At 41.7% G+C, this 13652-nt stretch overlaps 1 long non-coding RNA gene across 1 annotated transcript in view; it reads left to right on the top strand.

Moving 5' to 3' along the window:
- The first annotated feature begins 553 nt into the window (after positions 1 to 553).
- Positions 554 to 13652, top strand: part of LOC119144980 — a 29902-nt gene continuing 16803 nt past the window's right edge. Inside the window, exon 1 of the long non-coding RNA XR_005103266.1 lies at positions 554 to 859. This is a non-coding gene — a long non-coding RNA (uncharacterized LOC119144980). The remainder of the gene's footprint in view (positions 860 to 13652) is intronic.

Here is a 13652-nt window from a genome sequence, read left to right as displayed (position 1 = left end):
GAGATATTTCCATTCAGATTTAGATTTTACCATTCATTAATCATGTTTCAGTGTAGATAACTAGGAAGAAGAAACTGATTTTGTTCTGATTTAAAGGTTCAGGGCAGGAACACTGAACACTGATTTCTTGAATAAGTAATCTTCCAGGATGATAATATCATCAAAAATAATGTAGTAATGCCTGACTTAGATTGGATGTGTTCTAAAAAGGATCACCCCAGCCTCAAAGAACTGAGATCTTACACAGACACAGAAATGTTCATATTCAAATGCAAAGGGACTGCTAATTTTTCAAGCCACTGAACAACTTCAAACAGTTGCCATTAAAAATAAAAATCCTTTCACACACTACGTATGAAATCTTTGCCCAAAATGCCCCAGATTTCCACGCAGTAAGTTAACCGTGACTCTACTATTTTATCAATGTCCTGTAATACAGTCATATACAGAAGTTTGATATGAAAACGGGGGGGAGACGGGGGGGGGGGGCGGGACAGACGGACCGCATCAGAGAAGACTTCTTCACTAAGAAGAAATGTTCCGTATAAGCTTTTTTTATTTTTTCCTATAAGATTTTGAATTTCCCAGTCTCCACCCACTTGTTTAAGACTCTGGAAACAGTATTTTCTGGTTTACACTGAAACATGAGACTCTTAAATATCTCTTCAGCTGCTTCCTAATGTTTGTTCCACAGGAAGGGAGTTAGTTCGTAGCATAGTGTGCTTTGTTGTATCTGCATCAGCAAAGCAGATAAGCTCAGCGTCTCTTCATCTGGGAAAGGGACAGAGGAAACGCACCAGGAGACAGTGCAGTACTTAAGGATTATTGTGAAGGTTTCAGGGAACAAGACAACTGTCAGGTAAGCAGAAAAGGAGAAAAGGTCCTCTGCTCTTTATGTTCTTGTGCTGCTTCCCAAAGTGCTTAAATGTGTGCAAGCACCTTCTCTGAAATAGCTTATTTTTGCATCCCAGCTGTGGATCGGTTTTTCTTATAATGAACTGAAATTCTCCTAAATTCTATTAGTATTATTATTTCTGCTTAGCACTTAAAAATCTCATTTTGGCACTGAAAATCTCTGTCTTGGGTTCGTTAAGATACATTTGAGCACTGGGTATTCCCTTCACGCAGAAGATGGACCATCTCTGGCAGTTCTACCTGACATGCTTGAGCTGGGGTCATATTGAAGGAACCAGCGGGGCTTTTTTCTGCAAATCTGATGCTCCGTGAGATTGGCTACCTATGTACTTTGATTAAGCAACAGTTCGTTCCAGAGAAATGTTATTATATGAAAGGGCAGGCTCCTCATGAGTCCCCAGATGTTTTGGGCTTTGGCAGATCCCTCCTTGGAATTCAGAGAGGCAGAAGATACTTTGCAGGTTGAAAGGCGTCATTCATAGTCTCTTGGGACTTTTCCTGGACTGTCTACATTACTAACAAGTAGAAGGCCTGTAGCAGTAAGACTAATGGCACTAAATCAAAGCATCTACAAAGCTTCTAACAGTACAATTCTTCTGTGCACTTCCCATGAGCACTTTCTCTCCTACCCTCACATTTCTTTTAGTGTCTCTGTTTGGGGCTGAGCTTTTGGCACAGTCATTGACACACAGCTTTGTCAAGTTGCAAATTACAAACTGAAAGTGTGGAAATACAAAATTAAAAGCTTGTTTATCACAGAGCTGCTCTGCTAGCCTAGAGCACTGAAGCAAGTTGTTCTCTGACAGGAGGGCTAGTGCTTTTTCAGTGTCACAGGGAAAGTGAAATCCATGCCAGACAATGCAGTGCATCAAGCCCAGGAAGCTGTAGGAGTTTACAAGAAAAACTTCTCCTTTCATAGTTAAAATCCCAGAGACTCTACAAAATCCCTGCAGTGTGGTGTTTAAAATGAGGTACTGCAAGAGCGGCAAATAAAAGTGGGCATGCTCTGCTAATGAGGGTGCATTGTGCCAGCTTTTCACAAAGAATAGCACATTGCCACCCACATCAAACCAGGTCTGCTTGACAGATGTGGAAAGAGAGGGAAGAGAGGCTATTGCACTGTTTATTCCCTTCTGCCCACCTTGGTCTGGCATCTTGTAGAGACTATGGATCATACTGGGTCTGATCTTGCCCTCATTGAAAAAAGACAATGTTTTGTGTCAGAGTTGGATAACCTAGGGGAAAATGGCAGCATTCAGATTCTCACCCCACACCCAAACATAACATGCTCTCAGACCGCATTTCTGTTCACTTTAACAGCAATAATATGATTGGCAACAATAAGATTGCAGCCTTCATTAGGTTCAGGAGTTAAGATACTGTTTGTCATAAATGATAATATTTTACAGCTACTACTTCAGGGTATTTATATGCAGATTCAGACAATTCCACAATGTATGGAGAGCATCCATTTGCGGGTTTCCAGTTTATAAAAAATTACTTCTAATAGCATTCCACTAAGGCAGACATTTTTTCTGGTATTAGGCATTTTTTCTTGAGTACTTTCTCTGGTAATTTAATAAATCATTCTTCATATCCTCATGTTTAAATTATATTCCCATACAAACTGCATCCATCAGAGCTGATGAGAGCACAGCAGTGCACACTGTAACTTCCAAAGAGCTGGCGTCTCACACACTCATTAGCAGAAATGTATCTAGAAGTTATAAATGCTTTTCCAAAGATACGTACAACACATGTCCCAGTGACTTACTCACTTCCTGCTTTCCTTCAAAAGCAGCTGAAAGAGGCAGTCTGCACCTGCTTTCTCCTTGTGCTGACATCTGTTTCTAAATGAGAAAGGAGGCAATGAATGTTAAGCTGAAGGGGCTTGTTTTATTTATGATTGCAAAGATTCTTGGCTTGAAAAAATCAGTTCAATTCCAGCGCCTTTCACCTTCCAGGCTAAGCAGGGAGACAAAGACAGCATTCATAGGCACAACACATGTGACATGGGGCAGTCTAATGGCATTAAAACAGTTCAGTGAAACATTAATGAATTTACAGTTATGACAGCACAACAGTGCAAGGATCTAACCTGCTCTGTGGTAAGTGGTTTTCGTAAGAAACCTCAAATACAAATAACCAGTCAGGAATCTAACTAAAAAAAGTTTCTCTTCTGACAAAACAAAATCAACATGTTTTTTTCTTTTTTTTTAACCAGTACCCATTGTCTTGTTTGCTGCGTTGCTGGTGTTTCTCCAGTCCATGCCATATCTCAGACTGTTCTCATCAAGCTGAGACAAGACTTCCGCTATTCCAAGCATCTGATATTTCAAATACATTTTTGCCTATAATCTCCTGTGCTTCATGGCGCTAGCCTCAGCAGCTGCTTGGAACTGAGATCCAGGAAAAAGCCTTGCACAGAAAAATAGGTGGTATGATCTAGTACATAATGCCTTACCTTTAATCCAGCTTTATATTCACATCCTTTTCTTCACCTTTGTATCCCCTTCCTGTCACATATGTGTGCTCACTCGTGTATTTGGGTGAGGTTGGACGTGTAAGGTATTAAATCACATATCAGCAAGGTTCCTGAGACGAGGAAAGATGTGAGCACTGGCTGTTCACACAAGATATTATCTTGCCTCACTGACATCAGAAAGGTTACTGCCATTGACTTAAATCAGCATGGTGACAGAGACAGCAACCTCTGCTAGAATACACATTTCCAGAATCCTAGAGAAGAAGGTGTTGAGCTTGAGGAGATAAATATGTAGGGCATCTTCTCTTCACAGTCTACCAAGAATGGTGGTCACACATTAGTATCCACAATTTTTTTCACAAGATTAGTCATTTCATTGTAGACATTCCCTTGTAAGAAGAAGCAAAGCAAAGTAAAAGTACTTCCAGTTTTTCTTAAATGTCTGTGTTTTAAAATATATCCCATGACATTTCTATGAAGAAATAGGTGTTCTTCCAAATGCTATAAAGATACATATTCTAAATCACATTGTCCCTTCCCAGGAAAATGGATAATGAAACAGGCAAGGGACACAGAGGGGAAAAGTATTCATCTCTGAGTTTTCAGGGATCTGCCAAATGAAGCTGGGTTTTGATTACTTAGATGAAGGCAGGCTGGAATGGGAAGAGAAGACGGTAAGAAATGGAGATGCACTGCAGTCTGCAGTGTTCCCACAGAATGGGTAAATACAGTGAAGCTTACCTGATTTTAGTTTACTCCAGCGCTAATACCAGTGAAACCAAGCAGTATGGGGTGCAGTGCAGCCCAGCTAATTACATAAACACCCAAAGGTATAACACAGCAAAAGCCTTTGTTAACAGTATCCAAGTCCGCAAGACTAAAGGTAACTTTCATAGCAGCTAGAGTTTGTTAGCACACCAATAAGTTCTATAACTGTGCTCCAGACGCACTGTAGCACTTTTCTTACTGAAAGAAAATGTTGCTGCAAAGACATTGTCATGAGAGAGGAACTACAGACACAAGGCAGAATAGAAGTGCAGCCACAGAATTTTATTTAATCCTCAGACTGCTTGTCAATTGTTTTCATCAGGACTTCTCATATCAGCAGGGACTGTTGGGAGGAGAAGAAAAATTTCCTTTTTCTATCAGAAATGCTTTGAGAATCAGATTTACAAAAAAATAGTATATAAGATTGATTGCCTTCATTAGCCTCATTTCAGTAATACTATTAGCTATAATCAAAAAACAGTTTCTTATGGAATTACATTCTTATTAATATCACAACATCCTCATCCCCCCACCAGTTATCATATTTGTTTATTGTATGCTGGAAACCCCAATAAAATTAGCTAACTGGAGACTAATAGGATGGCTGTTTCTTTCTCTCTTCCATACATCCTGTTCGCTTGGTTTTATCTTTCTTTCTAAAATGTTTTTTTGTTGTCAAATTGTATTGCAGAGGACAGAATGCTTTTCTGGTCCTTACCATGTCTCATACATTAAAAATGCATTAGGGAAGAGATCGACTACCTCAATCCACTTTAAAATGTTGTGTTTCCCTCATAGCCACCGAAAATAAGACTCATGAATACATCAGTCCTAAACAGAGTAAGTGGTGGTTCCTCATTTAATAAAAATGCAGGCCAAAACTTAATATTAAAAGGATGATGTAAAAAAAAAAAAAAAAAAGTATAGTTTGCTCCATATATTTGCTGTTCAAAATGATTCATCAATTATAATAATTGTAACAATAATAGGAATCTGAAGAAAAAATAAAATGACCTTGTCTAATTCAAACCTAGGAGGAAAATTAGTTTTCCTGAACAACCAAAAAAACTGCTTTCAGAAGTGGTTTTATCTCTGTGGAATTGGTGCAAAAGTCATGCTGTTACATATCCCTTCTGTTCAGTACCTAAAAGGCTGGGGGAGATATTTTTTCACACATATTCCCAGCCCTGCTCTATTCCCATCATGCTTTGTGGGATCAGCACAAAAGGTCTAGAAAGTAGGCTGGAAAAATCAGCTGCGGGTTCTCCTTGAGAGAAGGGCTCCCCAGCTGCTGCCGTGCCAGCACAGCCAACTGCTCCCCTCCAGCAGCTCACTCCTCTCCAGTATACTGGCGGACCAAGGTTGTGATGCTTACTGTGCTCCTTACGTGGGGATGGGACAGCCCACCTCTAAGTAATGCAGCTGGTGTGGAGTGACAAAGCATCCCACATATACCCCAGAACCAGGTCCCAGAAGGTCACTGCTGTCTCTCTGGATGTCAGGATCCTACACCCTGCAAGTCTATAGGTGATTTCTTTCTAATAGAATTTACTAACAGCAGAACTTGCATGATTGCACCCATGCCTATAAAATGGAGCTTCCTACAGGGACAGCACTTTTTGTTTTATTATATGAGCAATGATTTCACAGAATGGCTGAGCTTGGAAGGCACCTCTAGAGATCATCTAGTCAAAATCCCCTGCTCAAAGCAGTGGCAGCTAAAGCAGATTGCTTAAGTCCATGCCCCACTGGGGTTTTAATATCTCCAGGGACAGACACTCCATCTCTCATCCTCTGGGCAACCTGTGCCGGTGTTTGAGCACCCCCAGAGTAAATAACATTTTTTTCTTATGTTTAAGGAGAATTTCCTGTATTTCATTTTCCCTGTTGCCTCTTGTCCTGTCACTGGGAAGCACTGAAAAGAGCCTGGCTCCACCCTCTTTACTCACCTCCATCAGGTATTTATTCACATCGATGAGATACCCCGAGCCTTCTCTTCTCCTGGCTGAATAGTCCCAGCTCTCTCAGCCTTTCCTCGTAGCAGAGATGCTCAAGTCCCTTAACCGTCTTCATGGCCCTGTGCTGGACTCTCTCCAGTAGCTCTACATCTCTCTGGGACTGGACAGCCCAGAAGGGGACACAGCACTCCAGGTGTAGCCTCACCAGTACTGAGTACAGGGGCAGGATCACCTCCCTCAGCCTCCTGGCAACACTCCTCCTAGTCAGCCCAGGAGGCTTGTTGGCCTTCTATGTTGCATGGGGGCATTTATGGCTCACATTCAGCTTGGTGAACAACCCTCGGGCCCTTTTTATTGGAGGTGCTGTCCAGCTAGTTGACCCCACAGCTTCTTCTGGTACCTGTAGTTGTTTCTTTCCAGGGGGAGGGCTGAGCATTTCCCATGAAGTTCAATGAAAGGAAATGCTCAGCCCTGTCCCTGGAAAGAAACAACTACAGGTACCAGTAGAAGCTGTGGGGTCAACCAGCTGGAAAGCACCCTATTGAACTCCACGAGGCTCCTGTCAGCCTGTTTTTCAAGCCACAAACACTTGGCAGAGCAGCCACTCCTCCCAGACTTGTATCATCTGCAAACCTGCTGAGGGTGCATTTTGTCCCACTGTCCAGGTAACTTATGAAGTTTTTAAACCATGTTGGCCCCAGTATCGATCCCCAGTGTACACCTCTGGCAAGTGGCCTCCAGATGGACTTTGTGTTGCTGATCACAGCCCTTTCAGCCCAGCAGTTCAGCCACTTTTCAGTCCAGCTCACTGTCCTCTTACCCAGTCTGTACTTCATCAGTTTGCCAGTGAGGATATTTTGGCAGACAGTGTCAAAAACCTTGCTAAACTCATGACAAACACCATCCACTGCTCTCCCTCATGCACCAGACTAGTCACTTTGCCACAGAAGGCTACCAGGTTGGTCAAGAATGATTTTGCCTTCCTAGACCTGTGCTGACTACTCCCAGTCACCTTCTGTATGTTACGTGTTTGCAGATAGCATCCAGGATTATTTATTCCATCCCTTCTGCAGGGAATGAGGTGAGGCTGACTGGCCTGTAGTTCCTTCTTGAAGAAAGGAGTGTCATTCGCTTTCTTCAGTCCTCAGGAACCTCCCCTGATTGCCATGACCTTTCAAAGATCATCAAGAGTGGCCTCTCAGTGATACTGGCTGGCTCCCTCAGCAGTTGTTGCATCCCATCAGGTCCCACAGACTTGTGCGCATCCAAGTTGTTGAAATGTTCCCTAATTTAGTCCTCCTCCAACAATGGTACTTCTTCCTTATTTCAGATGTTTCCATGTGTTTCAAAGACCTGGCATTCCAGAAGGTTGGTCTTACCAGTAAAGACCAACAAGAAAAGAGCACTGAGTACATTGACCTTTTCTGCATCCTCTGCCACCATTCAGCAGTGGGCCCACATTTTTCCTAGCCTTCCTTTTGCTGCTGATGCACCGGTAGAAAACTGTCTTGCTGCTCTTAACATCCCTCACCAGATTCAGCTCCAGGAGGTCTTTGACTTTCCTAACCTGGTCCCTACATGCTTCAGCAGTGTGTCTATATTCCTCCCATATCACCTAGCCCTACTTCAGCCTCTTGAATGTTCCTTTTTTATCTTTGAGTTTTGTCCAGAGCCTCTTGTTCATCCATGCAGGCCTCCTCCCACTTTTTGTGTCACTTCCTGCATGTGAGGACAGACCACTCTTGAGTCTGGAAGAGATGACCCTTGAAAATCAGCCAGCTCTCCTGAACTCTTCTCCAAGATGGTCTCCCATGGGATTCTTCCAAACAGGTCCCTGAACAGGCCAACGTTTGCTGTCCTGGTGTCCAGGGTTGTTTAACCTGCTATTTGTCTTCTCTCAGGATCCTGAGCTCCACCACTGCACGATCATGGTGGCCAGGGCTGCTCCTGATCTTCACATTCCCAACTCATTCTTCTTTGTAAAAATCAGGTCCTGCAAAGCATTTCCACTCTTCATCTTCTCAGTCATCTGTATCAGGAAGTTGTCATCAATGCACTCCAGAAACCTCCTGGAAACCTTTGCCCTGCTGTGTTGCTTCTCCAGCAGAGATCAGGGATGTTAATGACTTCTGTGAGGACCTAGGCTAGTGAACAGATTTCTTCCAGTTATTTGAAGGAGGACTGATCTGCTGCTTCTACCTGATCAGGGAGTTTGTAGCAGACACCCACATCAATGTCACCCACATGGGTCTGCCAGCCAGCCCAGACCCATAAGCTCTCAGCTGGCTCATGGCAGAGCTCCATGCATTCCTACTTCTTTCTCAGAGAAAGAAGTTGCCCTTCTTACCATCCTGTCCTGCCCTTCCCAAAGAGCCTGTATCCAGCCATTGCAGCACTCCAGCTGTGTGAATGTGATTTGCCCATTAATCAGAGATTTCAAAAAATGCAGGCTCCATCTACTGCAGAATTCAAAGAAGGTGAGCATTTTCCTTTTTTTATTTCTTTTCCAAACAATTGGCAACAAACTCCATTTCTCAGTACCATTGCAAAGTGTATGTCTTATGGTCAAATACGTCCTATGCTACTGTTAGTTTTGTAACAAAGAAATGTTTCTATGAAATGGTGCTTATCACTGAAATTAAACAGAAATGATAAATGGCTTGCTAATATTTTTCTGTGAGCCAGTTTTTAAATGGGTCACATTGTTCTTCTCTTTGCTAGCAACCTAAAATAGAAGTTATTATATCAACAGTGGTTTGCACATAATAGAACGTTATCTGAAATTGAGTTTGATAATGTTTTTCCTTGAAAATTAAGGCTATAGCAGTATAGTTATTGAAAATTATGATCATTTACTCTTTATTTTTCTATTTTAAAACAATATTCTTGATAGTAAAAGTTGCATTTGGAGTTCTGACCAGAGAAAATCTTGGTACAAGCAATAAGGAAAATTAATGTTCACATTGAGAGCATGGCTTTATCAAGGCTTCTTTGCCTTTTGTGGGCCAAATTCTCTACTGGCATATTTGATGCAATTGCACAGACTTCAGTGGGACCACACTAATCCATGTTACAGTGAATGCAAGACTTTTTTTGTTGTTGTTAAAATTGAACTAAGCTGTAAAAATAAGGATAGAATTTAAGTAAAAGCATTGACAGCATTTTCTTTCACAAATCTTGGATTTGAGAGGTTATTTACGAAAACCAAACTGTGGTCCATTTCTCCCTGGAGTATCTTGCAGATGTGCAGCTGGCAGCTCTTCAACAGCAAGGAAAATATGAGCTACCCACAGACACCAGCAAAAATCCAGGCACATGATGTAGCCCGCCCAAGGCATGTGGGGCCATTCTGGAGTCACCAGCACCCCCACGGGAAGGGGTTTTTTACACTTCCTGTGAAGCACTGTTGGAAAATAGAAATTCAGATGTGCACAGGGTGCAAGTTTTTGGCCCAGCTCAGATTTGTGCATTACATCAGTGCTGGTGAGGACTGTGTTCAGGCAATGCCACATGCAGCTACAGAGAATTCCTTCTCAGAGAATGGATTTTCCTGCTGTCATGTAAGCAGCTTCTGCTCCCACTCAGCTCTCAGTTCAGGATTAAAGGGTATCTCAGGGCTCCACTTTGGTGGCTTAAGTTAAAGAAGCACCAGACTGGTCAAAATCATTTGCAACACTTAAAAGCATAATAAAGGAAAATCAAGAGGTCGTTCCACCACCTGCTGAGGAGAACGGAGGTGCAGGAGAGAACAAACTCAAGTACAAGGTCCTGACTACACCTGGCACCATGTGTTAGACTCTTCGGGGATTCTTCAGAGAGGTGAACTTCACTTGCACTGAGATCAATGAAAACCTGCGCATTCAATCTGTTTCTCATGAAAAAAATAACTCTGAGTCTCTCCAGTGTGCAAGTCAGAACAGTCTGAAAGTCACAGGGAAATGAAGGGCTGAAAGGCTAAGAATTTCATGCTTCTTTTTCTTTTTATATATTCTTTATTCCCGCACACCCTATGGGAAACATAGGACTTCAGCACAGGGACAGCGAGAAAGATTCAGGGCTGTTAAATTAGTAGCTTGTTTAAATCCCAAGGTAAAGCAATTGTGCTAAATTAATCTATGAACCCTCACATCAGATCTAGAGCCTCTGAGCAGTACAGATATTTTGAGATGATCTAATTGTGGTTGGAGAGAAAGGTAAGTATGGGTGCAAGTAACACTATACTGTGTGCTGCAATGGGGTTAGCCCACAGCACAGTGCAAAAAGTTGACACGACCAACACAGCCAGAACACCAGGGATCAAAGATGCCTAGGCATTTCTAAAAATTAGTTGCTGGAATAATCACAAGATACTAGATTTGAAATGCTTGCTAGGAAACTGAGCAAGATATGTAAAGAAAAAATGCAAATTTCTGGAAGGGGTGGAGGGATTGGGAAAAGCAGGGAAGGCTACTGCTGCCAATTAATAGGTTACTAGACAGGAGCTGTCTCTCATGGGAGTTTTTCCAGCTCTTAAGCAGGAATCAGAGGCAACCCAGTGAGCTTTGCTTTCTAAACTCAGTCAGAACCAGTTAACAGTAGTGCCTCTCACCCAGGTGAATTAGAGGATACAGGTACTGCCGTCTTTAATATCATATTGGGAAGCAGGGGACAGGTCTTGACAAATCACAGGTGAAGGCTGCACTGTGGAGCTGAGTGAGAGCAGCATTTGGGGTAATCTAGGCTCCTTCTGGACAATGCTCTTCTGTGAGTCCAGTATTGGCAGATGCTGTGGGATGGAAGCATTACATCCATCCCCACTCCGCACCTAGCCTAACATCAGCACTATGAAAGCACACGCAAATCATCATGGCATTGTCAATTTAATCTCTACAACCAAGCAAGAAGGGAATGGAGAAGGCTTCTAATGTGCAGCTGGTAAATGTGGAATTTGTAGTTTATTGGTATATCCACCTTCACTGGGTAGATGACATTTATACACTGAAATGGACTTTTTAAATAAAATTCTTCAGGTTACACGTTTGGTTTTACCTCTCTGCATGAATGGTGGAAAACATTTTTAAATACTATGCTGCAGAATGAAAATAAAATGAATAAGCATTTTGCAGTTTGCGACTCTTTAAAGATGTGATTGATGATTGTCCCATTGCTGCAGGTCAACCCCTGCCATACAAAACTCCAGATAATCTTCAGCTGCATTTCCTAAACCTTTAATAGGATGAACAAAGCTAAAATAACAATGCATGATTTATTTCCCAAAAGCAGCTGACAGAAGGAAATGGATACCAAGTGAATTAACGCATTAGAACAATTGGAAATACAGCCCATTTGGAAATCCAAAACAGACTGCCTGGAATGATTTCACTCTAGCACGAGATTAATGCCAGTCCCTTGCTTAGGTGTGTCATCTAGGTGTAATCTAGTGCTCCAGTTTTAGAAAGGTTGATGGGTGCACACCCTGGGGCTTGAGTGTTAGGGTGAGCCTTGACTTAATTGATTACATGACCAGAGTAGCACCTATCATGGCCACACACATGTTGAGGATTACATGCAAGGGCTACATTCACATGCATGGACAGACACACACAACACAACACTTTCTAATATAAACAAATATTTCTATTATTTGGTTGTTGAGAGGCATTATAAAAAATAGCAGGTATATTATAGGCTGTAAATAACATTCTGTCTTTAAGAAGCTGCATCTGTATCCAGAGCAAAATCTTGGCGGTCATCTCAAGGGAGTAAGGTTTCTCTCACACCTGATTTATAACCAAGAATTTCTCAGAAATTGGGGGTTACCATTTGTCAGCCACAACTTGTCAGCAAAGCCTGTTTTCTTCAGGTAAACTTCCACCTGTGTCTGTTTCAAAGTTACAGGAGTGTATTTTTAGAAAACTGTGGACCTTTAGTCAGCATACCAGACTCAATCACAGCACTGTTAAAGTAATATGTACATTTACAGCTGTCATTAACAAGGTATATTTAAGAGCTTTAGTTCTTTTTTATCCTTCATGGGGTAATAAGCCATAATTAAAGGAATGAGGGGCTGTATTACAGAAACATTTCCCACCACATGTGTAGCACAAGGATTACTTTGCAGAGAGACAACTGGCAGCTGAAGCAGTTCAGGGTATTTCTTCATATATTCATGGCAAAAGCATGATAGCACTTTCCACTAAAAAAAAAAAAAAAAAAATCGACACCCAAACTCTAACACAAGACCTTGTTAAATCACTGTACCTGAAAATGGGTCAAACTTCATTAGTGTGTGCAGGTAATGGAGACTAGGCAACGTCATAAAAATGGTCCTGTTGGTGGATATCTGAGTCCACATACATGATCTGTGACCAGCAGCTGTAAAAAGCTCTTTGCATTCCTTTTGGTGCAAGAATCACTTGGAACAAAGGTCACCCCAAAACAAAATCAGTTCAAGCAGCCTATCTGAGAGGAAGATGAGGAAGGAAGGAGGAAGGCTTATTTCATCTTCTGCACTGTCAATCATTTTTACACCACTCCAGATTATGCAATATGCCAGAGCAGGGACTGTGAAGCATGAGTTCCTCAGGAAAAGGCAGTGTTCATTAGCACTATCTGCTGCACAATGTGTGCTCTCAGATGTCTAAGGTGGAAAGGTCGCAGCCACAGACTTCACAGCATCTTTATCCAGCCTCAGCCTACACCCACTCTTGAGTACCCACAGTTATGAGGAAGAAAAGTTAAATGTTTTCATGTGAAGTCTTGTGTTTATCCTGGTGGCATATAAAGAAGAATCCAGTTAAAATCAAATTAACTAGCTCCTGTCTTAAGAATGCCATTGTTACCAAGCAGTACAGATTAAAATAAAATTCCATTAATTAGTGATCTGATTTAATTTTGCAATGCTGTTTTACAATGTGTAGTGTCCAACAATACATAGCAATAATCCTAAAAAGAGCACCTGAGGATTTACAATGTATAATGATGTGTAATGTCTTTGGTACTCAAACTCTTGTTCCTTTGTTTGCATGTAAACCATGGTGATACAAACTGGCTTCGCATAAGGCACAAGACTTTTTATCATCTCAAACAAAAATCAGCTGTAATGGAATGAGGTAAAATTACAAACATAAGGGCAGAATTACTTCTGTTCAAGGGACTGTGTCATATGGTCACAAACCTTCTTTTCCTTGAGTATCTGGGTTTATTGTGATATTTCAATAATCTTCAGAGAAGTGTTGAAAATCCCTTTTTTAAATTGTATTGGTTTCTCTCCTTTAGTTGAATTCCCCACCTACACACGTACACAGGCACACACTCTTAACCTTTTTAATTATGCACCGAAAGGCTTTAATGGAGCCTCAAGCCACAGTACTTCTGAAATCAAACATGTTGGTGTTTTGTGGAAGCTATCTTGCAAATTTTTGGCAGAACAGATTCAAGGCAAGCTCCATGCAACCTCCCAGCTCTGCATACAAATTGAGAGCCCGAATCAGAAACAATCCTCTTCCTTTATTTTGTTCTGGCTTAAAACAGCTCTCTGAGATCAA

Source organism: Falco rusticolus, chromosome 3 (assembly GCF_015220075.1).
Source record: "Falco rusticolus isolate bFalRus1 chromosome 3, bFalRus1.pri, whole genome shotgun sequence".
Classification (NCBI taxonomy): Eukaryota; Metazoa; Chordata; class Aves; order Falconiformes; family Falconidae; genus Falco; species Falco rusticolus.
Note: the sequence above shows the minus strand (reverse complement) of the source record. Positions and strands in the feature narration are given on the sequence as shown.